Genomic DNA, 27,789 nt, shown 5'->3' with positions numbered 1-27,789 from the left:
GGATACCATCAGATACATGATTTGCAAGGACTTTGGTGCCGTATTTAAGAAACCCTAGTCTAATCCAAAGACTTGAAGATGTACACCTGGGTTTGTTTCTGAGTGTCAGAACTCTGGTTCTTGGATGTAGGTCTTTGGTCCACTTGACCTCACTTTGTTCATGTAAGCTGTTACATGTGGATGTCCCGTTGTCCCTGCACCATTTGTTGAGAAGGTGCCGTTTTCATCTGAGAATGTGCTCAGACATCATAGCCACCCCCACACCCTGCCTCACCCTGGGCTCTGCTTCTTGTTATCATTAAGAAAAGAGCCCTTAGAGGGGCGCCTGGGTGGCTCAGTCGGTGAGGCATCTGACTTCGGCTCAGGTCATGATCGCGCAGTCCATGAGTTCCAGCCCTGCATCGGGCTCTGTGCTGATGGCTCAGAGCCTGGAGTCTGCTTTGGATTTTGTGTCTCCCTCTCCCTCTGCCCCTCCCCTGCTCACGCTCTGTCTCTTTCTCTCTCTCTCAAAAATAAACAGAAAGAAAGAAAGAAAGAAAGAAAGAAAGAAAGAAAGAAAGAAAAGGGCCCTTAGGGTGCAGAGGGGAAAATGCTGCCTTAGCTGAGCTTAAGCCTGGCCAGGATTGGGAAAGTCAGCATGAAACCTTCAACCTGCTGGCCCATGTAAGACCAGGACTCCTGGCTCCACATTGTAATGCCTGTGGCCACGGGGCAAGAAAGGACCCCAAGCCCTCCCCCCAGCTTTCTGCTGGTGCAGCTTCAACAGCCCCTAGCATGAGAGCAAGGTGCCCTCCACTCACCATCCTAGGGTGAAGTCATAGCCAGGGCAGGGGGCAGGGGGCTGGGGGACACACAGTCCAAGGAGGAGCTTCATTCCCATTAGTCCTGGCCCTGCTCTGGGCTCTCATCCTGGTACTCCTGAATTGAGCAGTAAACAAGATTGTGTCTGAGGGGTCCGGGCTCACCTTGTGCATAGGATGGGGGGTTGGAGGGTTGGGGTGGGCTAGGGGCATCCCTGGGCCACCAGGGGGCGCTGTGGGAACTGCCCCGGGCCCCTGGCCCTCCCAGCCTCGCCCTGCCGGCTGGCTGTGCCAGGCTGGCTGGCCTTCCAGCCCTGGCTGGCTGGCACAGGTTTGCCCATACCTGGCGGTTCTTGGGGACTCAGGGCCAGAGCGAAGCCAGCTCAGAGCTCCGGGCAAGAGCTCGGAGAGACGGATGGAGCTGTCATTGGATAAAGGAAAATTCCTGGAAAACAAGTCCTTGTTAACACCTACTCTCTCCCTTGTCACCGCAGAGGCTGTGGCGACACACATAGTAACTGTCCCCTATCGCGGGGGCTGCAGCGCCTTGGGACATGGTCAACGTGAGCTCTTCTCTGGCTTGCTGTGGTCTCTGAACCTTTCAGGAAGCACCTCCGTCCCTCAAATGTCTTGCCTGTGGAGGACTTTTGTTCAAAGTAGAAGGGAACAAAAAGGAAACAGAGGTAGAGAGACAGAACGACGTGCCTCCCCCCACCTGCTGTGCTGTCCCTAAAGCCGAACGCTGCGGTCCTAAGCAGTGGGTCTCCCCTGGCCTGCCCCAGCCTCACGGGGACACCAAGCAGTGTGGTAGCAGCCGAGCGGGGCCTCCCTCCAGCACAGCTGTGTTCGGCCAGAGAAACAAGCCAAGGGTGGCATCTCCTGGAAGCAGCCTGGTGAGCACCCTGGAGGTGAGCGGGGCCCAGGAGGCCACGTCCTGTGCACCAGGCACGTGCAGCCACGTGCACCCACTTTGAAGGAAGCCAGCAGGTTCGAGGAGGACCCCGGGGGTCAGACCAGACCGCAGCTTGGGTTGAGGATTTCTCGCAGGGGCTACACCACACACACCCCTGCTCAGAGGGGGTCTGGGGCTTGCAGTCCTGCTCTCACCTTCGCTGTTCTTATCTGGTTCCACTCCGGGACGATCAGCAACTCCACGGAGGGCGGGCCCCTGGATGCCCAGTCTGGGGAAGGGAGGCCTGAGGTGCGGGGAGGGGGGGAAGTGACCAGACCCTGGGGTCTCTCCTCTGGGGCATCACGCTCATGCCTTTCCCCTGCTTTTATGGAATGTTGGGCCTCATCTTATCTACGACATCAAATGTAGGCAGCCTCCAGAGAAAAGGGGCTGAAATATTAGGCAGAGAGCCTCTGGTGTTAAAAGATGCTTGCATAAACCCTAGAAACATCAGCGTTGGTGAAATCTAAATCTCGGGGTAGAAACAGAGATTTCTACTGGGGGGCACCTGAGGGGCTCAGTCGGCTGAACGCCGACTCGTGGTTTCAGCTCAGGTCATGATCTCGGGGTTCGTGAGTTCGAGCCCTGCATCGGGCTCTGTGCTGACAGCTTGGAGCCTGGAGCCTGCTTCGGATTCTGGGTCTCCCTCTCTCTCTGCCCCTTCCCTGCTCACGTTCCTTCTCTCTCTCTCTCTCAAAAATAGACAAACATTAAAAAAAATTTTTTAATGAATAAATACATAAATAAATGAACATTCAAAAAAAGAAATCGAGACACTGGCTAAAATAACGAAGGCTTGAGCGATTTGGGGGGGGACCTCTCAGTATGGGTTGCGGCCCCCCCTCTTGAAGGAAGAGGGCTTGCTCAGATGAATCCACCGACAAACCCAAAACCAACATGTCCATACTCAGGTTACCCCAATTCAAGGGAAGTACAGAGACCAGAATAGAAGGTAACCACTGACCTCAAATGGTTGAGTCCCAAGGAAGCACACCCTTACCTGCGCAGGTGTCCTTCTATCCGATACCTGCAGAATAACAACGACAGCCTCTGTATTGCCATCTTGCTGTGTTCTAATTCCCAGTCACGTGCCGGGTGGGGACGGGAGCCCCCAGGGTTTTGGCACATGAGATTTGGAGAGCAAAATCCCTCAGGAACGGCACATGGCCGAGGGGCGGCACGTCACCGGACAGGACTTGGGATCTCAGGATGCGGCTCTTGCCAAAGCAAGTATCCGTCACGCATGAGCCTCTGGCAGACCAGCCGCGTGTGACAGACCGCGGGTGATGCTGGGACTTCATGCGGGTGCCAGCGCACACTAGCTCCCTACCTTGGTTCCCTTTTCTCCTCAAGGGATTTCTCCCTCTCCTCCTCCCCCCTCCTCCCCTTCCTCCTCCTCTGTCAGACCCTGTGAGGAAACATCAGTGGGACAACAACACCAACAAAGGTTTACAAGATACAAAGCTTATAAAGTTTGACACGTGGGTCCCTATCCATGGTCCCTGCCTGCCTTGAGATGGTAGATGGAAGCTTCCATTGCACCTGTCTCTAATTGTCTCCTTCCAGGAAGGATGAAGAGCCCACAGGGTACCTGGAGAGAAGGCAGAAGGCAATGCCTGGAGTGTCCTGGGACCCACTCTGGTTCCCACGCTCCCTAGAGCTAATCTGATCCAAAGGCGAAAACAACAGCAGAGCGATTCCTGTTTGTCCACCTGCTCGCCCTCCTTGCTTGGTTATTGAGCACCGATCCTCAGCCAGGACCTTGTGAGTGGCCAGACCGAAAGGCGAACACAGCCTTGTGGACCAGAGGCAAGCCGAGGCTCAGAGCTGCTGGAGGGTTAGGATGGCCTCTGCCGGCATGATGGACCCGGCGGGTGGTGGCCTGATGTCGGCAGAGAACATGGACTTAGGGTCTGCTTGATTCAATCTTTTAGTTTCCTAGGGGCAGTGACCAGTTCAAAGGGGATTAAACCTAAGAGGACATGTATTGGCATGTGGCTTCAGGCATGCCTGGATCCAGAGGCTGAAAAATGTCACCAGGAGTCAGTATCTCTCCATCTCTCCACCCTGTTGTCCTCTGCGCTGGTTTAACCCCCAAGCAGAGCCTCCAGGCCTGGTGGCCCCCAACACCCCTTTATGTTGAACTCAGCAGCCATGGCTTCTCTCTCCCAACTGTTGCAGCCGAAATCTTGAGTCTGACTCTTATTGGCTCCAGTTGGGTCACATGCCCATTCTTGGACCAATTACTGTGGTCGAGGGGGATGAAATCACTGATAGGTTAGATCTGGGTCACATGCTCACCCCCCCCCCCGCCCCCGCCCCATTGTGGGGACAGGTTAGCCTGACTCAACACTGTGGGCTGAATTGGAAAAGGGGCATTTCTCAAAGGAAGAGTGAAATGTTGCAACTGGAAGAAGGGTGAATGAATGATAGGCAGTCCATTCTTGAGGCTATGACTCTTGCTATCTTCTGGCTGTGTGACTTTGGCCAGGTCAATTAGCTTCTCTGAGTCTCAGCTGGAAATAGAACTTGTTTCAGTGTTAATGGTCACTTCCTTTATACAAACAGGAACATGGCAGAGGTGTCCTGGGGTTCCTAGTGTATTTGGACCTTTCATTGGGATAGATTATGAGGTCATTAAGAAGTGGGCAGAAGATATGAATAGACAGACACTTTTCCAAAGAAGACATACAGACAGATGGCCAACAGACACGAAAAGATGCTTGACATCACTCATCATCAGGGAAATACAACTTAAAACTACGAGATATCACCTCACATCTGTCAGCATGGCTAAAAATAACAACACAGGAAACGGCAGATATTGGTGAGGATGCAGACACTATTGGTGGAAATGCAAATTGGTGCAGCCACTCTGGAAAACAACATGGAGGTTCCTCAAAAAATTAAAAATAGAACTATCCTGGGGTGCTTGGGTGGCTCAGTTGATTGAGCCTCTGACTCTTGACTTCAGCTCAGATCATGATCCCAGGATCATTAGATTGAGCTCCAGGCTGGGCTCGGTGCTAAACATGGAACTTGCTTGAGATGCTCTCTCTGCCTCTCTCCCCCACTCTCTCTCTCTCTCACTAAAATAAATAAAATGAAAAAAAATTAAAAAACAAGAACTACCCTATGATCCAGCAATTGCACTGCTAGATATTTACCCAAAGTACGCAAAAATACTGATTCAAAGGGACACAGGCACCCCGATGTTTAGAGCAGCATTATTAACAATAGCCAAATTATGGAAAGAGCCCAAATGTCCATTCAACGATGAATGGATAAAGAAATTGTGGGGGCTCCTGGGTGGCCCAGTTGGTTAAGAATCTGACTTCAGCTGAGGTCATGATCTTGTGGTTCATGAGTTCGGGCCCCGCATCTGGCTCTGTGCATACAGCTCAGAGCCTGGAGCCTGCTTCAGAGTCTGTGTCTCCCTCTCTCTCTGCTCCTCCCCTGCTCGTGCTCTTCCTCCCTCTCTCTCTCTCAAAAATAAATTAACTTTAAATAATTGTTTTTCTTTTTTTAAATTAAAAAAAGAAAAAAATTGTGGTGTGTATTATACACAATGGAATATTATTCAGCCATCAAAAAGAATTAAATCTTGCCATTTACAATGACATGGATGGAGCTAGAATATATTATGCTAAGCAAAATCAGTCAGAGAAAGACAAATACCATACGATTTCATTCATATGTGGAAGTTAAGAAACAAAGCAGATGAACATGGGGGGGGAAAAAGAGAGAAAGGCAAACCATAAAACAGACGTTTTTCTTTTTTAGTTCATTTATTTATTTTGAGAGGGAGAGGGAGAGAGAGAGAATCCCAAGCTCAGTGCAGAACTCGATGCAGGGCTTGAACTCATGAACTATGAGATCATGACCTGAGCTGAAGGCGGACACTTAGCTGACTAGGCCACCCAGGCGCCCCCATAAAACGGACTCTTAACTATAGAGAACAAACTGAGGGCTGCTGGAGGGAATGTGGGGAGGATGGGCTAAATGGGTGGTGGGCATTAAGGAGGGCACTTGTTGGGATGAGCTCTGGGTGTTATATGTAAGTAATGAATCACTAAACTCTACTCCTGAAATAAATCTTACACTATATGCTAACTAACTAGAATTTAAATAAAACCCTGAAGCAAGCAAGCAAACAAAAAAGGAATTCTGTTCCTTTGGCCCTCGTAACCAAAGAATGAGGAAGAGGGAGGGAAAATGACCCTCCAGTAAAGGTAAAGCCCTTTCTGTAACAGCTTTCAGCAAAGAGAAGACAGAGGAGCCCCCAGGAGAAGAAGCAGTTCAAGGGCACAGGTGGGCTAAGCAGCCCTGTCCAGGTCCTGACCCCTATGTTCTCCCCTTGGAGCCTCGGAGCAGTCAGGGCTGGGCACAGACAGACATCTGGCACCTCTGTCTGGGCCTCTGTTCTTGCTGTGAAGTCCTGAGCAAAAGGGACTTTCCATGGTTTGTTTGTTTTTTTTTTTAATGTTTATTTTGAGAGCGAGAGAGCACGAGCGGGGGGGCGGGGCAGAAAGAGAATCCGAAGCAGGCCCCACGCTACCAGCGCAAGAGCCCAACCGGGTCTCGAACCCAGGAACGATGTGATCATGACCTGAGCTGAAATCAAGAGTGGGACGCTTAACTGACTGAGCCACCCAGGCGCCCCCGTGGGTCCTTCCATGTTTTTGCAGGATGCGGGCAAAGCAGAGGGTTTACATCAGGAAGGACCCAGCCCTGAGCAAGGCTGGCCGTGGGGGCATCCACCGGCCCCGGGCACCCGCGGGCACTGCTGGAGGCTCGCCCAGTTAGCTACGGGTAAGTCCCCTGCACTGGAGCTCTGCCTCTGGCCAGATGGTTTTGTCTTTCTCCAGGGAGATGACCCTTCCTTCTGTCCTCAGGGCCCCTAAACTGGTTTGCCTGGAGCGGTGAACAAAACCCCAGTCCTCCAACTACTCCTCCCACCCTCTCTTACAGGAGGTTTCTTCCCTATTATGCCCACGACGGTTTCTTACAGAGCTTTACACGCCAAAAGTGTACTCAGTGATCTTTTCCGTCCGTCATGCGCAACCACGCTAGGATAGAAAATGGAACAGAAAATGCATGGGAATCTGAACCGTTTTTCAATAAGGAAAACAAACTGACCACGCTTCTGTCTCCAGGCACTGAAAGCATTCTCGCTGTCTCTCTCCTGGAATACGGCCCCACGAGGACTCAGTCCTCTGTCCCTCCCACTGTTGGTCTTTGCAGCTTTCCATCTGGTGCCTCCCACAGACCCTCTGCCACCTGAGTCATCGGCCCACGGCCGGGGTGGGGTGCATGGCAGTGGCCCCACCTCTGAAACGCCAACGTGTAAGTATCAGAGCTGGGATCGTGATGTTCTGGGCCCGTTATAGCAGCAAAAGCCTCACTTCCATTTGCTCAGATCTTTGCAGGGCAGAAAGCCCGTTCAATATATTACCTGTTCCTACTCATCCCATTGACATCATGGGTTCCCACCGTTTTTCTTTCTTCTTTTTTTTTTAATCTTTATTTTTTCAATTTTATTGAGATGTAATTGACATACCCAAGTCTTTTTTTTTTTTTTTTTTTCTTTAAGTAAACTCTATGCCCATCATGGGACTCAAGCTCAGGACTCTGAGACCAAGAGTCCCACACTCCACCGACTGAGCCAGCCAGGCGCCTCCCATTTTTGCCTCGCAATCATGGAGGATTAGCTGTAGGAGTCAGATGTGGAAGAAAGGAATGGGGGAGGGAGGTATCTGGCTACGAACGGGTTAAGGTTTGTGTTCACTCTAGTACTGCCCTCGGGTGAACCTCACTCTTCCGCTAGTTACTAAAGCAAGATAGTATCTTGAAGATCTTGAACTATTAATATTTGTGCTTTTCTTTTTCCCACTTCCTTTGCCCCTCCCTTAGGAAAAGGCGTCCACCTTGTTTCAAGAATATGAGAGGTGCAGTAAGAATGTAAAGCCAAAGGAACAATCAATATCCTCTTTTGGGGACTCAGCCGGGAAAAGCTAGGGAAGCAGCAGGGTTTATGTCACTCGGAGAGAATCGGAAAGAGGACAGAGCGATCTCTGTCTCGTCACCCCGTGGCCTTTTCCTCTCTGTGTCTTCTGCGTCTCTGAATTTCTCTCTCCTTCCAAGAACCCCAGTCATTGGATGTTTTTAGGGCCCACCCGAACCCAGTATAACCTCGTCTTAACTTGATTACATCTGCAAAGACCCGATTTCCAAATAGGGTCCCATTCACAAGGACAGGGGGGCTGGGATTGGGCCACACCTTTTTGGGGGAAACCGTTCAACCCACAACAGGGCCCTGCAGGCAAAAGATGACAAATGCCAATACCCTGGGGTGCCAAACCTATTATCTGTGTGAATAAGAGCGGGGAGGCCAGGGGGGCTGAAACAAAATGGCCCAGATGAAGAGAAGTGGAAAACGAGGCCATAGAGAAAAGGCGGGGCCAGATCACGTGGGACTTTGTAGGCCCCTGGTATATCCTCTGGTTTCTCTCTGAATGAGTTGGAAGCCAGTGGATTCATTTAAGGGGAGAAAGGCAAAACCTGACTCCAGCTTTAAAACAATCCCTCTGGTGTCTCTACTGGGCGTGGAGTGTCAGAGTTGGTGGTGAGGAAGCTACTTCCGTAATCCAGGGGACACAAGATAGTGTCTGGACCAGGGCAGCAGTCCGGGTGCTTAGAAGTGGGCAGAGCTTGAATCTACTTTTTTTTTTTTTTTTTTTTAAGAGAGAGTGCATGCATGCAGGGGAGGGGCAGAGAGGGAGGGAGAGAGGAAGAATCCTAAGCAGGTTCTGTGCTATCAGCCCAGAGCCCGACGCAGGGCTCAATCTCACAAACCGTGAGATCATGACCTGAGTTGAAATCAAGAATCAGACACTTAACCGACTGAGCCACCCAGGCACCCCAAGCCTGAATTAATTTTGAAGGCAGGATTTGCCAGTAGGTTGGATGTGGGGTGTATAAAAGAGGCAGATCAAGGATGGGTCTGAGGTTTTTGGCTCCAACAACTGGACCGATGGAGTTGCCATGGGCCCAGATAAGGAAACCCCGGGAAGGAGCAGGTTTAAGGGAAGAAAAGCAGGAGTGAGGTTTGGGCCCCGATTGGTTTAAGATATCGCGTCGACTATGCCACGAAGGCTTGTGGATCTATGAGTCCAGAGCTCCGGGAAGAGGTCTGGGCTGGAGCACACATCTGGGAGCTGTCAGCATGAACTCAAATACACGTAAGGCACCCAGCTTGTGAGTGCAGAGAGAAAAAAGAAAGACCTGAGGTCTGGGCCCCAAAGCCATCCAATGTTTGGAGGTTGGAAGACTGAAAGGGGCAGAGGTCACCTAAATATCCCCCAGGTTTAAATATTTTTATTTGTTATATTTAACTCTTTATTTATTTAAGTAAACTCTACACCTGACGTGGGGCTCGAACTCACGAACCTGAGATCAAGAGTCGCAAGCTCTACCAACCGAGCCAACCAGGCACCCCATATTCGATTTAACTCTCTAAGTAACTAAGGTTTTATTTTATATACATTAAGTATGATTCCACATTGACTTTCCCCCTCCCCCCAGATGGTCACACTAGATAACTACTTTATCTGGAAGGACCCTTCCTGGTCTAACCTCTGGCTTAATAATTATTGATTAACCATTCTGCCATGCGTCCGTGTCTTCACTGGCAGAAGTGCAGTCGTGGACCAAAGTAATTCAAGATGACCCGTTCAGATCTGTTCTCAGAAGTGTACCAACCTCAAAGGAATGGCTCGTAGTTAGGAAGTGCAAAGCATCATGGGGGCTTCTAAGATACCTACTTACTTGCTGGACCCAAAGGGAGGCTCTGCTCCCAGGAAAGCCTTGCACAGTCAGGGAACAAATATTTGTATGACGGACCAGTTATTACAGATAGCTCTGACGTTCTTATCCTTTGTGAATAAACAAAAAGGTTGAGATTTTGAGTTAAGATGTGAATGAAAGAATCACTTCGCTCTTTTTAATGAGCATCAAAGATCGATTTGTGAAGAAAAAAGAAATCGATTTGTGTTCCTCCATAAGGGACAGGTTGACAAAGAGGCTATTGGCCAGAATCGCAGCGATGTGGCTAATGTATCCCTGATGCATTTCCTAGTGCAGGGAACAGTCATATAGACATTAAATGCATTTTATTCTTTGGGACGATTTATTGCATTTATCTGATCCCTTTCGAATTTTTGTGCTTTTTATTGGTTTCATTAGAAATAGAAAATATTTTGTTAGGAAAAATATCTCTTGAGATTTTTTCCATTTCTTCAGCTTTCCTATTTTTTATATGAAACCACATATTAGTGCACATTAATGGCCAGGAGATACAACTTAGATTACCGATTTCTGAGACTTATAATGAAAGGAAGATGATTTTTTAAAAAAGCAGATTGCCGTATTATGAGTGCGTATCATATCTATTTAACAAAGTGGTATTATTTGGAATAAGGAAATGCTGAAGGGCATCTGGTTCAGGCAGTGTGGCATTTATAATCTGAAGATTCCATCTCCTGAATCAGATCTTTGTCAACAAGCATCGCTGACAGGAAAATATTTGTGGAATTATTTGTAAATTAGCCAAGTCGCCAATGAGCCAAATGATCCTGTAAAGACTTTGGCCTTTTAGACAAGCACTATTAAATAATGAACTGTAAAATAGAGATGACCATAATACATGGACCCATAATGATCATAATGTACGTACAGTCTTAATAGCCTTGGCATCCATCGGAAAACCTATAACTTCCAGGACATCGTGAAGAGGGTGTTTTGGACTCGGACCAAAATAATTTAATTAAACTGTGATATTTTACCAGATAAAAAGCAAGAGTGAACTACTTTCTGTTGCTGCAAGGTATCATCAGAATACATAAGTAGGGAACCTGGGGTAGATGCAGTTAAATCCCTACTGGAGGGGGAAGACCTTCTTCGGCCATAAGCAACCGCAGCATTTGTGAATTTGGAGGTGAACCAATACGCTTCTTGGAAGATAAATTTCCTTTTCCAGAAGTGGCCATGACACCTTACCGTTGTGCCACAGAATGTGCAAAAATAAACGATGAGTTATTTCGAACAGTTCAACTAAAGGTTTTTTTTTTTAATTGTTTTTATGCTGCATATTTTGGTGTTCAGATGAGAAATCAATCTGCTAAGTTTCTTCGCTCAGAATCCTCCAAAAATAATGATTCAGGAAAGTGCAGCTGATTAATGAACATGATTGTGCAAAGACAGATGACTAAAGTATTTGGTTATCATGAAATTGAACTTTAGATAGTTGGAGGAACAAAGACAAGATTTTATCTCAAATATTTATATACATATATTTACATATACATATATGTGTGTATATATACATATATGTGTGTATATATGTATATATATATGTGTATATATATGCTTTTATTTTGCTCTTTATTTCCAATTAGAAAAATCTTAGGGGCGCCTGGGTGGCTCAGTCGGTTAAGCGTCCGACTTCAGCCAGGTCACGATCTCGCGGTCCGTGAGTTCGAGCCCCGCGTCGGGCTCTGGGCTGATGGCTCGGAGCCTGGAGCCTGTTTCCGATTCTGTGTCTCCCTCTCTCTCTGACCCTCCCCCGTTCATGCTCTGTCTCTCTCTGTCCCAAAAATAAAATAAAAACGTTGAAAAAAAAATTTTAAAAAAAAGAAAAATCTTAGTTACCTACAGCTGAATTCAGTCCATCAAGATCCATCCAATGTATGTACACGTATTAAATAAAATGTTTAGAATTTTAAACATCACTGTTCCAAGGTTTGTATTTATATCAACATTTGGTTGTTCTGGGCCAAACAGAGAGTGAAAGCATGGAGTCTCTCTCTGCTTCATGAAGACTTCATGAAGTCTCTGCTCTTGGTGCCCCCTCTCTGTCCCTACAGCCCTGAGTTATTCTGCTATTTGATGGTTACTGCAGGCAGAGGTCATTCTTCACATGACTTTTTAATGAATTAGCTCTTTCATGAACATCTGGTTTCAGGTCACAAGACAGTGGCATGAGAGGCTCAAGGCTGAGGGAGGTCCCATCCACACATCTGCGGAGGCTGGTGCAGAAAGACTTGTCCTGTGGGCAGAGAAGGGAGAAGCAGCCTGATTTCAAAGTCCTCGCACAGCCAAGAGAGAAAGCCTCTAAGTCAGCCTTGCTTGGATGACCTTTCCCTGTTGCAGTGGCGTGTAATCTCTGCGTCATGGACCCCCTTTGAGAACCCGAGGATCACTATGGCTCCTTCTCACCAAAGACGTGCGTATGTCAGCTGCTCACACACATCCACGTGCACATTTTCGTCATGCCAACCCCGGGGGTGGGGGGCGGTCATGGGTACCCTAGGATCCTTGGCATCGCAATCAGATGTTGCCTTAGAATTTGGGGAAAAGAGCTTACTCTTGTTTCTTAAAATGTGGGCCATACCCTTTATATCACTTTTTTTAAGTAGGCTCCACACCCAGTGTGGGGCTTGAATTTATGACCTTGAAATCAAGAGTCCCATGCTCTACCGGCTCAGCCAGCCAGGCACCCCTAAATCCCTTTTTAAAATAAACGAGTGCAAAAAAAAAAAAAGAAAGAAAAAAAAAAAAGGGGCGCCTGGGTGGCTCAGTCTGTTAGGCGACTGACTTCGGCTCAGGTCATGATCTCACGGTTCGTGAGTTCGAGCCCCCCGTCGGGCTCTGTGCTGACAGCTCGGAGCCTGGAGCCTGCTTTGGATTCTGTGTCTCCCTCTCTCTCTGCCCCTCCCCTGCTCGTGCTCTCTCTCTCTGTCTCTCAAAAAATAAATACATGTTAAAAAAAATTTAAAAGTAAAATAAAATAAAATAAAATAAAATAAAATAAAATAAAATAAAACGAGTGTTGTGCACAAGTCAATTTAGAGGACCTGTACTTGGGGCACCCAGCAGGCTCAGTCAGTAGAGTACACGACTCTTGATCTCAGGGTCGTGAGTTCGAGCCTCATGTTGGACGTAAAGCTTACTTGGAAGGAAGGAAGGAAGGAAGGAAGGAAGGAAGGAAGGAAGGAAGGAAGAGGGAGGAAGGAAGAAAAGAAGGGAAGGAGGAGGAAGGACTTGTACTTAATGATATAACAAAGAATAAAGCACTGTCTAGTCTAGACGAACTAGTTGGTTTCACACAAGTTACTTGCCTTTGCCCCTCCTCTAAACATTTGTTCTGTGGCTTTGTTGTTCAAGGAACCCCCACAGTTGAGTCAGGAAGCTGAGACTCTAATCGGCCCAAAGCTGAGGGGAGTCTCCTTCTTATCCTTAAGCTTCAGTTTCTGCATCTATAAAAAAGAAAGGATTTAGATTAGTAGGCAGCTCTCAAGAGACCCTTTTTTGGGGTCTGTGAGGTCAAAAACATTTCATAAAAAACTAAGATGTTACTTGCCTTTGCCGCTCTCATCCCAGGGCAGGTGCACAGTGGGGGTTTGCAGAAGCTGTGTGACATGTGATGACGTCATTGTGCTGAGAGCGTGTGGAATGTGTGCTGGTAGAGTCTTGTGTTTCAAAGATGCTTAATGTGATACACGTCAGGAGGCAAAACCCACCGAAACAAGATTATTCTCTTAGTTTCCTTATTTCTCACAAAGTACCACAAACTGGGTGGCTTAAGACAATAGAAATTTGTTGCCTTGCAGTTCTGGAGGCGGAAAATCCAAAACTAAGATGTCGGCATCGCTGCTATCTTTCTGGAAAGAAAATTATATGTATATGTATATGTATATGTATATGTATATGTATATGTAAATTTATATCTATATCTATCTATATCATCTATAAAAGATTTTATTTTATAAAGGATTTTTTTTGGGGCGCCTGGGTGGCGCAGTCGGTTAAGCGTCCGACTTCAGCCAGGTCACGATCTCGCGGTCCGTGCGTTCGAGCCCCGCGTCGGGCTCTGGGCTGATGGCTCAGAGCCTGGAGCCTGTTTCCGATTCTGTGTCTCCCTCTCTCTCTGCCCCTCGCCCGTTCATGCTCTGTCTCTCTCTGTCCCAAAAATAAAAAATAAACGTTGAAAAAAAATATATAAAGGATTTTATTTTTAAGTAATCCCTACACCCAAGATGGGACTCAAACTCATAACCCCAAGGTCAAGAGTAGCACACCCCATTGAGCCAGCCGGGCACCCAAGGGTTGCTTCCTTTTGAGGGCTCTGAAGGAGAATCTTTTCCAGGTGTCTCGCCTGGCTCCTGGTGGCTGCCAGCCACCCTTGGTGTCCCTTGGCTTGTAGACACATCACTCAAACCTCTGTCCCCATCTTCACATGGATTTCTCCCTGAGTGTCTGTGTCTGTGTCTCTACGTGCCATCTTCTTTTTCATTTTTCAACATGGTCATCTTCTTTTTTAATGTTTATTTATTTTTGACAGAGAGAGAGAGAGAGATAGAGCATGAACAGGAGAGGGGCAGAGAGAGGGAGACACAGAATCCGAAGCAGGCTCCAGGCTCTGAGCTGCCAGCACAGAGCCCGGTGCGAGGCTCGAACTCACAGACCGCGAGATCATGACCTGAGCTTAAGTCGGATCCTCAACTGACTGAGCCACCCAGGTGCCCCTAACATGGTCATCTTCTTATGAGGACATCAGTTCTATTGGATTAAGGGCCCACCCTACTCCAGTATGACATCATCTTAACTCATTGTCTCTGCAACAACCTTATTCCAAGCAAGGTCACATTCTGAGGGAATAGGAGTTAGGACTAGGGACACAATTCAACCCAAACAGTAATCAATAATATTTAAGATGCTGAGACCAGAGTCTGACTAGGTGACTTCAAGGGTTCTACCCTGATGAAATATCATAAGATTCTAAGGTAAATTTTATTTTATTTTTCTTATGTTTATTTTTGACAAAGAGAGACAGAGACAGAGACAGAAACAGATCATGGGCGAGGGAGGGTCAGAGGGACAGGGAGACACAGAATCCGAAGCAAGCTTCAGGCTCTGAGCTGTCAGCGCAGAGCCCAAGGCAGGACTTGAACTCACCAACCGCAAGATCATGACCTGAGCCAAAGTCAAATGTTTAACTGACTGAGCCACCCAGGTACCTTTTTTTTTTTTTTTTAAGATAATTTATTTTTAAATTATCTCTACATTCACTGTGGGGCTGGAACTTACAACCCTGAGATCAAGAGTCGCATGATTTACCCCTTGAGTGAGCCAGGCATCCCATTGGCTACTATTTTTCTTAAAATTAAAAAAAAAATTTTCCGGGGCGCCTGGGTGGCGCGGTCGGTTAAGCATCCGACTTCAGCCAGGTCACGATCTCGCGGTCCGTGAGTTCGAGCCCCGCGTCGGGCTCTGGGCTGATGGCTCGGAGCCTGGAGCCTGTTTCCGATTCTGTGTCTCCCTCTCTCTCTGCCCCTCCCCCGTTCATGCTCTGTCTCTCTCTGTCCCAAAAATAAATAAAAACGTTGAAAAAAAAATTAAAAAAAAATTTTTTTCCTTAACATTCTAAGTACAGAACATAACAAATAGATTTTTATTTTTATTTTTTTAAGATTTATTATTTTAAAATGTTTATTTATTTTGCGGGAGAGAACACATGTGCATAAGCAGGTGAGGGGCAGAGAGAGAGGAAGAGAGAGAATCCCAAGCAGGCTCTACACTGTCAGCACAGAGCCTGATGCAGGGCTTTAACCCATGAACCTTGAGATCATGACCTGAGCCAAAATCAAGAGTCGAACACTTAACCGACTGAGCCATCCAGGTGCCCCTAAAGATTTTATTTTATTTTTTATGATTTTCTACTTTTTATTAAAAAAGTTTTCTTATATTTATTTATTTTTGAGAGAAAGAGAGAAAGAGAGAGAGAGAGAGAGAGAGAGAGAGAGAGAGAGAGCGCACAAATGGGAGAGGAGCAAAGAGAGAGGGAGACGTAGAATCCAAAGCAGGCTCTAGCTTCTGAGCTGTCAGCATAGAGCCTGATATGGGGCTGGAACTCACCAACGGTTGAGATCACAGCCTGAGCCGAAGTCAGACACTTAACCGACTAAGCCACCTAGGCGCCCCTAAAACAATTTTTTTTATATGTTTATTTTTGAGAGAGAGAGAGACAGCATGAATGGGGGAGGGGAAGACAGAGAAAGAGACACAGAATCTGAAGCGGGCTCCAGACTCTGAGCTGTCAGCACAGAGCCCAATGCAGGGCTTGAACTCATGAACTGTGACATCATGACCTGAGCTGAAGTCGGACACTCAACCCACTGAACCATCCAGGTGCCCCTAAAGATTTTATTTTTAAGTAATCTCTACATCCAACATGGGCTCGAACCTATGGTCTTGATCCTGAGATCAAGAGTCACATAGTGTACTAACTGACCCAGCCAGGTGCTCCGACAAATAAATTTTTAAAAATGTTCTTTTTGCATATTTGCTTTAGATATTTTTTAAGGAAATAAAATATTACAAATACAGCCAAGTTTCTTCTCACGCCACAGTCCTGCCAACCTTCATAGGCTTAACCTAGATTGAAGTTGGTCTGACTCTCCATAGTGACTTTTTATATTTGTACTCCTTTATACATGTATCCACATAATACTCCAGCATTGTATAGTATGTTTTTATAAATCTTATAAATGATTTCATTCTATAAATGTCTGTTTGCAAATTGCCTTTTTCCTTCAGCATTACGCTCCTTAGAATTTTTTTTTTGTATCACTACACGTAAATCATTTTACCTTTATTCGTTATTTCCTAATGCTCTTCCTTTCTTTGTAGATCTGAGTTCTGACCAATGTCCTTTCCTTCTCTATGAAGAACTCACTTTAATACTTTTTGGAAAGTATGCCTACTTGGCAACAAATTCTGTTTTTGGTTTGAGAAATTATTTCTCCTTACTCCTTTTTAAAAGATTTTTTATTTTGGGGGCACCTGGGTGGCTCGGTAGGTTAAGTGTCTGAGTTTTGACTTTGGCTCAGGTCAAGATCTCATGGTTCATGGGATCAAGCCCCGCCTTGGCCTCTGTGCTGATAAGCAAGGAACCTGCTTGGGATTCTCTCTCTCTGCCCTTCCCCCGCTCATCCTCTCTCCCTCTCTCTCTCTCTCTCTCTGAATAAATAAATAACTTTAAAAAAAGATGTTTTTGGGGCGCCTGGGTGGCGCAGTCGGTTAAGCATCCGACCTCAGCCAGGTCATGATCTCGCGGTCCGGGAGTTCGAGCCCCGCGTCAGGCTCTGGGCTGATGGCTCGGAGCCTGGAGCCTGTTTCCGATTCTGTGTCTCCCTCTCTCTCTGCCCCTCCCCCGTTCATGCTCTGTCTCTCTCTGTCCCAAAAATAAATAAACGTTGAAAAAAAAAATTTTAAAAAAAGATGTTTTTGTTTTTTTTTAATTTTTTTAATGTTTATTTATTTATTTATTAAAAAAAATTTTTTTTTCAACGTTTATTTATTTTCGGGACAGAGAGAGACAGAGCATGAACAGGGGAGGGGCAGAGAGAGAGACACAGAATCGGAAACAGGCTCCAGGCTCCGAGCCGTCAGCCCAGAGCCTGACGTGGGGCTCGAACTCACGGGCCACGAGATCGTGACCTGGCTGAGGTCGGAGGCTTAACCGACTGAGCCACCCAGGTGCCCCTAGATGTTTTTGTTTTTAAGTAATCTCTACACCCACGTGGGGCTCAAACTTACGACACCGAGATCAAGAGTCGCATGCTCTTCTGACTGAGCCAGCCAGGCGTCTGCCTCCTTGACTTTTGAAGGATAACTTCACTGGATACAGGATTCTAAGTTAGTGAATTTTTTTTCTTTCAAAAAAAATTTTTTTTTAACGTTTATTTATTTTTGAGATTGAGAGAGGCAGAGCATGAACTGGAGAGGGTCAGAGAGAGAGGGAGACACAGAATCTGAAACAGGCTCCAGGCTCTGGTCAGCACACAGCCCAACGCGGGGCTTGAATTCCTGTACTGTGAGATCATGACCTGAGCCAAAGTCAGACGCTTAACCGACTGAGCCACCCGGGCGCCCCCCCGGTCAATGTTTTTAAAAAAAAAATTTTTTTTTTTTAAGTAGTCTTCATGCCCAGCACGGAGCCCAATGTGGGGCCTGAACTCACAACCCTGAGATCAATCAAGACCTGAGCGGAGATCAAGAGTTGGATGCTTAACCGACTGAGCTACCCAGATGTGCCCCTCTTTCAACACTTTCAATATTTCCATCCATTTCTTGCCTGCGTGGTTTCCGAAGGGAAATTCTGTGTCATTCTTTCCTCTCTCCTCCATAGGTAAGTCCTTTTCCTCTGGCCTCTTTCAAAATTTGTCTTTGCCTGTGATTTTCTGCAGTTGGAATAGGACATGATGGGTGTAGAGTATGAGGTCTTGGTCTTTTGGTGAGCCTGTGCCTGTGGGCTGTGACTTCCCAGGGCTTCTCAGCTCCCTTACCCGCTTTGGTAAGGTAGAAAGGCTCGAGGGGGTTGCAGCTGGATATTTCCCTTCTCTTGGGTCCACGAGGCTCTGGTGAAATGGTTTCTTTTGAGGGCAGGGCTTGTTAAGAGGCACAGAATCCTCGGGCTATGTACCAAAACGGCTCCTTTCCCCTTTCCCCTGCTGAGGTGTGAGGGGGTTTTTTTCTGGATCTTTACTGTGAGGATCTGGAAGGGCTCCTGGGGGTAAAACTCACAAGTGTGAGGGGCCCCTGGAGTTTTTAACTTTCAAGCTTATCCGCGCTGAGCCTCCAGCAATATGTCGACTAGAATACCTTCTCAGGTACTGGTTCCCGTGGAGTTTCTGCTCAGGTAAGTTGTGATTCTCTGCACCTTTGGCACCTTTGGCTCTGCAATTTGGCAGCTTGCCCTGTGACCTCAGTTCTCTGACAGGTCTAAAAATAATTGCAGATTTTCAGATTTCTCAGCTTGGTTTCCTGCTGTGTGAATGAAAGCAGCTTCCAGGGGCGCCTGGGTGGCACAGTCGGTTAAGCGTCCGACTTCAGCCAGGTCACGATCTCGCGGTCCGTGAGTTCGAGCCCCGCGTCGGGCTCTGGGCTGATGGCTCGGAGCCTGGAGCCTGTTTCCGATTCTGTGTCTCCCTCTCTCTCTGCCCCTCCCCCGTTCATGCTCTGTCTCTCTCTGTCCCAAAAATAAGATAAAAAACGTTGAAGAAAGCAGCTTCCATTCTCCTCACACTGGAAGGCAATACTTATAAAATAATTCATTGTAACTGCTTTACGATGGTCCCTCGGATATGACAATCATTTATCCAGTGTCTGGCTGATGGAAATTCTAGTTGTTGCCATTTTTTCCCCTATTGTAAGCAATGCTGTTGTGAACATCTTTTTGCATGGCTCCTTGCACATATGTGGATGAGGGTTCTTTAAATTTTTTTTTTCAACGTTTTTATTTTATTTTGGGGACAGAGAGAGACAGAGCATGAACGGGCGAGGGGCAGAGAGAGAGGGAGACACAGAATCGGAAACAGGCTCCAGGCTCTGAGCCATCAGCCCAGAGCCCGACGCGGGGCTCAAACTCCCGGACCGCGAGATCGTGACCTGGCTGAAGTCGGACGCTCAACCGACTGTGCCACCCAGGCGCCCCATGGATGAGGGTTCTTCAAGGTGAACACTGGGAAGTGAAATTGCCGGATCGTAACGATTCGCACTTACCTTGGACTTGACTCCAGAGTGCCAGATTGCCCAGAGTGGCTGCACCCAGCATGCACTCTTGAGCAACGCAGGAGTTTCCTCTCACTAACTCCTCATCAGGGCTTGCAACTGTCACACTTGTACGCTTTCTCATCTCATGGGTGTGAAGCAATGTTTTGCGGGTTTCCTTTGTATTTTCCTGACCACTAGTGAGGATCATTCACCGAAGCGACAATTCCTGAGCTCCTGTCTTGTGCAGGTGCTGATCTGGGCTTGGCTTGTGGGGGGCACATCCGTGGACAAAACAGACACGGCCCCTGCCTTCCCTGCCCTCGTGAAGTTTTTGTGCAGGTGTGCGTGTAGAGAGTAGGGTGAGGATTAGCGATGGAGAAGGGGTGGATTACAATTTGAAGTAAACCGGTCAGGGTAGGAGGGGAAGGAATTATCGTACAGATCGTTGAAGGAAGAGCCAGGCAGGCGGAGGAAAGGTGTCTCGGAGGCAATGGTAACAGTAGCAGGGAGAGAGCAGGGGGCGGTGAGGCCAGAGAGGTGGGGGCGACGGCTGCTAATGCAGAGCTTCACAAGCTGGTGTGAGGACTGTGCTTTTCTCAACTTTTTTTTTTTTGGGGGGGGACAGAGAGAGACAGAGCATGAACGGGGGAGGGGCAGAGAGAGAGGGAGACACAGAATCGGAAACAGGCTCCAGGCTCTGAGCCATCAGCCCAGAGCCCGACGCGGGGCTCGAACTCCCGGACCGCGAGATCGTGACCTGGCTGAAGTCGGACGCTCAACCGACTGTGCCACCCAGGCGTCCCAGAGGACTGTGCTTTTCTATCTTGAGCACTGCTGGGAGCCCGTGGTGTTCAGGAGAGCACCACGTTATTTCTAGCTCCCGGCCCTCAGAATGGAGCGGGATGACACTTCCTGGCCGTCTTAAGGACGTATCAAGCCGTGCGAACAGTTCTGGCCACTGAGCTTTGAGAATTTGCTTTACAGGCAGTTGATTACCAGTGATAATTTTCTAGAGCTTTTTACTCTTCTGCCAAGGCGACCAGAAACATCCAAGTAGGATCCTGAGCTGAAAGCCCCAGTCTCCGATCAACGATCAACGGTGGTGACGAGCGGCTCCCTGCTGCTGCCTCAGATGGATGTGCTGCATGAGAAAGAAATGATCACTGTTTATTTGTTTGAGAGAGGGAGAGAGAGAAAGCTTGTGTGAGCGGGGGTGGGGCAGAGAGAGAGAGAGAGAGAGAGAGAGAGAGAGAGGGAGAATCCCAAGCAGGATCCACACTGTCAGCTCAGAGCCTGACTTGGGGCTCGAGCTCATGAACTGTGAGATCATGACCTGAGCTGAAATCAAGAGTTGGACGCTTCACCGACTGAGCCCCTCAGGTGCCCCAGAAATGATCGCTATTTTAAGTCCCTGAAATTTTGGGGTTATTTGTTACCACAACATAACCAGGATCATCTTGACTGATACAGGGTCATTGTCAAGTTTTGAACTGCACAGTGAGAGAATCTAACTTACCTTTCCTTCCTTCCTTCCTTCCTTCCTTCCTTCCTTCCTTCCTTCCTCTCTTTCTCTCTTTTTCTTTTTTTCTTTCCTCCTTCCTCTTTCTTTCTTTCTTTCTTTCTTTCTTTCTTTCTTTCTTTCTTTCTTTCTTTCTTTCTCTTTCTTTAAAATGTGTATTTATTTTTAAAAGAGAGAGAGAGCAAGCATGAGCAGGGGAGGGGCAAAGAGACAGGGAGAAGGAGAATCCCAAGCAAGCTCCATGCTGTCAGCACAGAGCCTGACACGGGGCTCGAACCTACAAACCATGAGATCATGACCTGGGCTGAAATCAAGTTGGACGCTTAACCAACTGAGCCACCCAGGCACCCCTATTTATTTACTTTCAGGGGGAGGGGCGGAAAGATAGAGAGAGCACAAGCAGTCTCTGAGCTGTCAGTAAGGAGCCAGATGTGCGACTCGATCCCACGAACTGTGAGATCATGACCTCAGCCAAAACCAAGAACTTAACCCACTTACCGCACTTAACACTTAACCCACTGAGCCATCCAGGCGCCCTAACCTATACTATAAAAAATCACAGCTACCAAACTGGGAATAGACTCTCTAGAGGGTCAGAAATTAAGAGCCCACTGCAATAATCCAAGCAAGAGACGACAGCGACTTGCACTATGATGGTAGTGGCAGAGGTGGTAAGAAGCAGTGAGCTCATGGACATCGTTAGAAGGCAGGGCCAATAGGATTTTTCTGATGGATTGGATGCGGATGTGAAAGACTCAAAGGTTTTAGTTTGAGCACCTGGAAGAGTGGAGTTGCTATTGACTGAGATGGGGAAGACCTCAGGTGGGCAGGTGCTTAGTTTGGGGATATTAAAGTTGACATACCTGAGACATCCAGGTGGAGATGCTGAGCCGGCCCTTGGCCTATAGGTGTCGGGGGTTCAGGAGGGAGGTCTGGGTCGGAGACTTACACTTGAGAATGATCAGCAATTAGGTGGTCTTTAAAGTCATGACAGCGAATGGAATGGAATCAACAGGGGACGGATTGTAGGTGCAGAAAAGGACTAAACCTGGGGGCTACAACACTCAGAGGCTGGGGCAGAAGCAAAGGAACCCCTGAAAAACACTGAGAAATACTCACTTGTGAGACAACAGGAAACCAGGAGGATTGTGTCCCGGCGGCCCAGCCGAAAGAGTCTGTCAGGTCGCGATCAGTTGTATGAAAAGCTACAAATAGGTCAGGAAAGTGGCAGACAGAATTGGCTCTGCGTTCTAGCAACACGGGGCTTCGTGGCATTGTCGGTAGGAAAAGTTTTGGTCCAGCAGACAGCAAAAAATAAATAAATAAAAATAAAAATAAAAAAGATGTACCAGATAAAGGGGAGAAGGGCTGAGTGGTACTCATGAATGATGGGAGGGGAGGGGTCAAAGCAGAGGGCTAGACTTCCATAGGACTGTAGGTGATTCATCTACAGTAGCAGGCAGGAAGCCAGCGGGTGGGGTTCAGAGATGGAGAGATAGATGTGGGGAGTGGGCAGTCTGCGGACTTCCTCTGCTGATCACGTCAATATCCACAGTGACCTCAGAAAGAAGGGAGGGGGGTTGGAGGTTTGAGGAGGGAGGAAGGGAGGTGGATAACTTGCTGGAGCATTGGGTGAGAAGTGAACCTGGGTTAAGTATCCTCTGATTGCCAAGGGCATTAAGAGTCCGATTGAGGTTTGTGGTCATGAATTTAAAATGAACCCAGGCCGTGTGATGCCAGACGCATTTGGCTGGGCAGGTGCAGGTGCCGAGCAGGCAGCAAGTTGGAATTATCACCAGGGTTGTGGTTTGGCCCAGGGAATATTAGGAAGTGAGGAGGCAGGTTGCTGAGGGTGTGTGGAAGGCAGAGGGTACAGTGCTTGACCATGGAATGTAAACAGACACAGAAGAGGAGGAGGGCGTCGAGTCACTGGGGATGTGGTATTAGGACCAACTCAGATTTATTTCAGGAAGACAAGAATCTGAATTCTTCTGGAACACATATACACACCATTTTCTATACACGGTCTAATCACATGTTCTCAGAGAATACTTGAAATTAAAACAATGCCCGTAGCTCTGTATACTTAACATTTGTCTATTTTAATCTGTATTAACATGAGTTAATAGAAATATTAGAGGACAGAGAATTTATTTTAAATGAGATCACAAAAGTTGATTTGATACATTTCAGTGACTTCAACTAAGTAGTTTTTTCCCCCAAAGTGTTATAATCAACTTCATTCAGAAGTTTTCAATGGGGCACATGGGTGGCTCGGTCGATTAAATGTCCGACTTCGGTTCAAGTCATTATCTCATGGTTCGTGGGTTCAAGCCCCATGTTGGGCTCTGTGCTGACAGTTCGGAGCCTGGAGCTGCTTCAGATTCTGTGTCTCCTCTCTCTGCCCCTCCCCTGCTCACCCTCTGTCTTTCTCTCTCTCTCTCAAAAATAAACATTAAAAAAAAAGTTTTCAAAAATTTACACCTGACAGTAGTCAATGCCAAAGCTCAAATCTGCTATATACTCATACTGACTATGAGTGAACTCAATCTTACATGTAGTTAAGCAATGTCCCCAGTCAACTATGAGGGCTTCATGTGCATTTTTTTAATTCTTTTTTTTTTTTTAATGTTTATTCATTTTGGAGAGACAGAGACAGAGCATGAGTGGGGGAGGGTCAGAAAGAGGGAGACACAATCTGAAGCAGGCTCCAGGCTCTGAGCGGTCAGCACAGAGCCCGATGCGGGGCTCGAACTCACGGACTGTGAAATCATGACCTGAGCCGAAGTCGGGCGCTCGACCGACTGAGTCACCCAGGCACCCCTTCATGTGCATTTTTGTTCCTCACCACACCCCTCTTCCTTGTGATTCAACAAATATGCCTGCTTTTGTGATGTTCACATTCCAGCAGGGTGCAAACAATAGGTACACTAATAAGTAAGCGAACAAATGATCTAGTTTGTCTCAAACCTCCTTACCAGTGACCATAAGCACTGAATCCAGGGGCCAGTGGCTACCAACTTTCACCTAAAATGAAATTAATAGTAAACTCTTGATCAAATCATTGTTATGGCCAAAAAGGCCACTGAGGCTAAGTAGTTATTTTTTGTTCTGCTATATAAATCTGCTAAGTAATTAATTAAAGCAGTTTAAGATGTTGTTAAGAAAAGAGAAATGGGCTAGTCCAAATGCAGTCAGTGCAGACTGTTTATACAGGTCACCATTGCAGATGCACAAAGGGACAGGTCCCCCTGAATTTGAAAGAATACTCACACCCAGGGGAGCCTGGGTGGCTCAGTCGGTTAAGTGGCCGACTTCAGCTCAGGTCACGATTTCTCGGTCCGTGAGTTCGAGCCCCACGTCGGGCTCTGTGCTGACGGCTCAGAGCCTGGAGCCTGCTTCCGATTCTGTGTCTCCCTCTCTCTCTGCCCCTCCCCCGTTCATGCTCTGTCTCTCTCTGTTTCAAAAATAAATAAACGTTAAAAAAAATTAAAAAAAAATAAAAGAATACTCACCCCCAGTGTGACTATATATATTTAGAGATAGGGTCTTTTTTTTTTTAAGTTTATTTATTTTTGAGACAGAGAGAGACAGAGCATGAACGGGGGAGGGGCAGAGAGAGAGGGAGACACAGAATCGGAAGCAGGCTCCAGGCTCTGAGCCGTCAGCCCAGAGCCCGACGTGGGGCTCGAACTCACGGACTGCGAGATCGTGACCTGAGCTGAAGTAGGATACTTAACCGACAGAGCCACCCAGGCACCCCCTAGAGATAGGGTCTTTAAGAGAAGTGATTAAGGGGAAGTGAGATCTTAAGGATGGGAGCCAAATCCAACAGGACTGGTGGATGTCCATATAAGAAGAGGAAGAGGGGCATCTGGGTGGCTCAGTCAGTTAAGCGTCCAACTTCGGCTCAGGTCATGATCTCAGGGTTTGTGAGTTCAAGCCCCACATTGGGCTCTGTGCTGACAGCTCAGAGCCTGGAGTCTGCTTTGGATTCTGTGTCTCCCTCTCTCTCTGCCCCTCTTCTGCTCACTCTCTGTCTCTCTCTCTCAAAAATAAATAAATATGAAAATTTTAATTTTTTTCATGTTTATTTTTGAGAGAGAAAGAGAGCACCGAGTGGCGGGGGCGGGGGGGCGGGGCAGAGAGTGAGAGGGAGACACAGAATCCGAAGCAGGCTCCAGGCTCTGATCTGTCAGCACAGAGCCCAATGCGGGGCTCGAACCCACAAACTGTGAGATAACCTGAGCTGAAGTCGGAAGCTTACCCGACTGAGCCACCCAGGTGACCTGAAAAAAAAAGGTTTTTTTTTTTTTTTTTTAAAGAAGAGTAAGAGACACCAGGGATACACACACGTGGAAAAAGCCAGGTGAGGACACAATCAGAAGGCAGCCACCTATGAGCCAAAGAGAGAGGCCTCAGGAGAAACCAGACCTGCTGGAACCTTGATCTCAGACTTACAGCCTCCAGAACTGTGAGAAAATACATTTCTGTTTTCAGCCATTGAGTCTGTGGCACTTTGTACGTCAGCCCTAGCAAATCAATACAAAGATGTTATGTTAACTGAAATAAGCCAGGCAAATACTGTTTGATTTCACTTATATAAGGTATCTAGAGTGGTCAAATTCATAGAAACAGAAATAGTAGCAGAATAGTAGTTCCCAGGGGCTGGCAGAGGAGGGCAAAATGGGGAGTTGTTGTTTCATGGATGTAGAGTTTTGATTTTGCAAGATTTTCATCTTGCACATGGAGGCTGGTTGCACAACGGTGTGAATGTACTTTATTGAGCTGCACACTCAAAAATGAAGATGATAAATTGTTATGTGTATTTGACAATTAAAACACATACACACATGCATGTGCACACACACACACACACACACACACAGAGACACAAAAGAAGCCAGTTGTTAGAAGGGTCATCTATGTGTGTATTGAAACTGCCAAGAATGAGGACATGAGAGATGGAACATCGTTTTGTGTTTACTGGACATACAGATCCTTCTGCCGATTGTCTGTTCTTTACTTCTGTATGTATGTATGTATGCATGTATGTATTGAGCAGGCTCAAGCAGGGCAGATGGGTATAGAGGGAGGGAGAGAGAGAATCCCAAGCTGACTCCCAGCTCAGCGTGCAGCCCAGTGCAGGGCTCGATCCCACAACCCTGGGATCATAACCTGAGCTGAAATCAAGAGTTGGATGCTCAATTGACTGAGCCACACAGGTGCCCCTGCCAATTCTCTGTTCTTACCTTCAACCACTTTTCTGTTGGGTTGTCTTTCTCGAATAGATTTTTTTTAATGTTTATTTATTTTTGACACAGAGAGAGAGAGAGGGAGAGAGAGACAGCATGAGCAGGGGAGGGGCAGAGGGAGAGGGAGACACAGAATCCAAAGCAGGCTCCAGGCTCTGAGCTGTCAGCACAGAGCCTGACGCGGGGCTCGAACTCACAGGCCGTGAGATTATGACCTAGCTGAAGTCGGATGCTCAACCGACTGAGCCACCCAGGGGCCCCAACTTGAATAGATTTATAAGCATTCTTTATGGATTCTAATCACTAATCCTGTCATGCTTATGGAAATTACAGTGATCGTTTCCCAACATGTGATTTCCCGCTTATTTTAATGTAATTTCTCATAATAAGTCTTTGAGATCATTTTAGTCAATTGTGTCTTTCACCAGATTGTGCTTTTTAGGTCTTATTCAACAGCTTCTCATACATTGTATCTAAAATTTCTGTAGTTTTGCATTTCACATTTGAGTCTTTAACCCATACTATTTGATTTCTGTTTTGGGTTCGGGAGTGCATCTTCGTGAGTATATTATCAGGGGCTTCTAAAAGAAGTTTAAAAAAAATTCTGTAAGATTATAAAAAAAATCTATTTATATTTAATTTTTTTAATGTTTATTTATTTATTTTGAGAGAGAGACAGAGCACTAGTGGGGAAGGGCAGAGAGAGAGGGAGAGGGAGAATCCCAAGCAGGCTCCTTGCTGTCAGCAAGGAGTCCAACGTGGCATAGGGCTTGAACCCAGGAACCATGAGATCATGACCTGATCTGAAATCAAGAGTCAGTATAAATAAATAAATATAACCAAGTATTGTTATTCCTGCACTTTATCCTTAATTACAGAGACTGAAATTCATTTCCTTTATTAGTGGTAATCAGTTTACCCAAAGTTTTTCTGTCCCTTTGTCACCTCTCCCTGACTCTAGACGATTCCTTTCACCCTGGGATTGTAGTTGTGTATTCCTAGGTTAGAGGAGGAACATACTTCTGTGTATAGCAAAGAGCCGTCACAGCTTGTCTAGGCGTTCTCTTTCCTATATCTGTAGTAAGAATTTGCTATGAATTTGAAGGTAATGGGGCTCTTTTGGAGATTGGTTGATGGCCTTTTGGGGGGATGTTTGGGAAATCATTCTTATGACATTTTTAATTAAACAAATTTTATTTTTAACTAATCTCCACCCAATGTGGGGCTCGAACTCACAACCCCGAGACCAAGAGTTGAATGCTGAGCCAGGCAGCTGCCCCTCTTATGATGTTTTTATTGATCAAAAGAATATGAACATTCTGTATTTTGTGGTCTGCTTCTTTTGTATTTTCTCGTTAAGAAAAGCCAAACATTGGGGCGCCTCGCTGACTGAAAGGGCATGTGGCTCTTGATTCTGGGGTCATGAATTCGAGTCACATGTTGGGGGTAGAGATTACTTAAAAATAAATAAGTAAATAAACTTAAAAGAGGCCAAACATCCACCATAAAGATAACTATTCTATTTTTTAAAATACTTTTTTTAAATGTTTATTTTGAGAGACAGAGAGAGAGAGAGAGAGAGAGAGCATGTGCAAGCAGGGACGGGGCAGAGAGAGAGAGGGAGAGAGAGAATCCCAAGCAAGCTCCACA

The 27,789-nt window shown here is 46.9% G+C and overlaps 2 long non-coding RNA genes across 3 annotated transcripts; one reads left to right on the top strand and one right to left on the bottom strand.

Moving 5' to 3' along the window:
* Positions 1-12,929: 12,929 nt before the first annotated feature.
* On the bottom strand, positions 12,930-23,522 carry LOC109502064. Its single transcript, XR_002160411.3, has 3 exons — positions 22,004-23,522; positions 20,362-20,506; positions 12,930-13,067 (listed from the first exon to the last, which is right to left on the bottom strand). It is a non-coding gene; the product is annotated as an uncharacterized LOC109502064 (long non-coding RNA).
* On the top strand, positions 14,296-26,185 carry LOC109502067. 2 transcript variants are annotated; one of them, XR_006583882.1, is made up of 3 exons: positions 14,296-14,594; positions 17,788-18,001; positions 25,210-26,185. It is a non-coding gene; the product is annotated as an uncharacterized LOC109502067 (long non-coding RNA). The 2 variants fall into 2 exon arrangements; XR_002160416.3 differs by having other exon boundaries at positions 14,303-14,594; positions 17,791-18,001; positions 25,210-26,183.
* The last annotated feature ends 1,604 nt before the right edge of the window (positions 26,186-27,789 follow it).

The sequence above is a fragment of the Felis catus genome, chromosome C1, assembly GCF_018350175.1.
Source record: "Felis catus isolate Fca126 chromosome C1, F.catus_Fca126_mat1.0, whole genome shotgun sequence".
In the NCBI taxonomy this organism is placed as follows: Eukaryota; Metazoa; Chordata; class Mammalia; order Carnivora; family Felidae; genus Felis; species Felis catus.
Note: the sequence above shows the minus strand (reverse complement) of the source record. Positions and strands in the feature narration are given on the sequence as shown.